The following is a 1,392-nucleotide window of genomic DNA, read 5'->3' as shown; positions in this document are numbered from 1 at the left end:
GGGGCGCGGCGGGAGGCACGCGGTGGGGCCGCGGCGGGCACGGGCCCGGGGCTTTACCTGCCTGTGGAATGTGCAGAGCGGGGTCGGATCCGGACTCCGGGTTGCGATCCGCTCCGGAAACTGCGCAGCACCGGAAGCCGGGGGGGCGGTGGCGCGGCATCGTGGGAGTTGTAGTGCGCAGTGCGGGCAGACGGGGCGGGCCTAGGGCTCCGGCTGCTGGGACCCGGAGCTAGAGACTACCGGCTTCACGGACAGAGAATCAGGGATAATTGGCGGCTTAGTAGGGGAACCTGGGACGGACTGTGTCTCGGAGTGGTAGCTGGCAGGGGTTTTGTGGACAGTGAGACTAGGAAACGACTGCGTGTATTGAAGCACCCTGGGACAGAGATGCGTGTTTGCAGAGATGGAGGATGATTGCCTTCCTGCATGGGGAGCGGGTAACTAACTGGCCGTGTGGATGGGGAACAGGAGAGGCAATAAAGTATGGAGAGTTCGTGGAGCAGGCTCTGAGGATCCAGGGGAAGGGACTGAGGTAGACGGGAAAGCTGGGGAGAGGGGTTTGTGTGATCTATGAGAGTTGGCCAGGCAGTGTTTGGACTGAGGAGCTAGGCAGACAGGCTGTGTGTGAATAAGGGAGGGATGTGAGTGGGTAGACACAGAGCATCTTTGACCTTCAAGACACCTTTAAAACAACCCCACCATCCCATACACCACTTTCATTGATTTTACTCATTCCAAAGTGCCCAGAGGGTCAGTTCTCTGGGCTTCTACACATGAATAGGACTAAATAAAACCAGACTGTTTACAGGAGGGAAAAGTGACCGGTCACAGCAAGAAAAGCCAGTGTAAATTTGGGGCTAAGGAAGACATGGAAGTGGAATGGATTATTGACTACTACGCTATGAACTTTGCCTTGGAGCAAAGTTATGAAAGCAAAATTACTTGAAAGACTTTCCACTTTGAAGAGAGCTCTCACTGTCAGGGCCCCCTGCTCCTACCCTCCACCTTCACTCTCAGGAAGTTGTGACCTCATGATTGTTTTCATCATATTTAGCTGCCTAGGCACTCAGGTCACCGTCAGTGGTGACCCAAGAAGCCAGCTTTTTATTATTATTATTTATTTAATTTAATTTATTTATTTGAGCAAGAGTCTTTGGTGGTATCCACATGATACTGGTTTTGCACACATGCAAGATACAAAAGTTATGGGGTCACCCAGATTTCAGAGGAATATCTTGGAGACCAAATAATATGTCGTAGGATCAAAATAATTGTGGGGAGCCCCTGAATGAATGATTAATATTTGAAGCCAGCAGAGTAAAAGCTGAAGGGGCTGGGAAGTTAGAGATGCCCAGAGTGTGGGAATACCTGCTAAAATAGCTACATTCAGCA

The 1,392-nt window shown here is 51.3% G+C and overlaps 1 protein-coding gene across 1 annotated transcript in view; it reads right to left on the bottom strand.

Annotated features, from left to right (window-relative positions):
- Prdm15 (PR/SET domain 15) overlaps nucleotides 1-106 on the bottom strand; it is a 62,454-nt gene extending 62,348 nt beyond the window's left edge. The window contains exon 1 of the mRNA XM_026777555.1: nucleotides 58-106. The gene's annotated coding sequence lies outside the window, so the exon portion shown is untranslated. The remainder of the gene's footprint in view (nucleotides 1-57) is intronic.
- Between the last annotated feature and the right edge of the window lie 1,286 nt (nucleotides 107-1,392).

Source organism: Microtus ochrogaster, unplaced genomic scaffold, assembly GCF_000317375.1.
Source record: "Microtus ochrogaster isolate Prairie Vole_2 unplaced genomic scaffold, MicOch1.0 UNK72, whole genome shotgun sequence".
NCBI lineage: Eukaryota > Metazoa > Chordata > Mammalia > Rodentia > Cricetidae > Microtus > Microtus ochrogaster.
The sequence above is the reverse complement of the archived record's forward strand: the minus strand, read 5'-3'. Positions and strand labels throughout refer to the sequence as shown.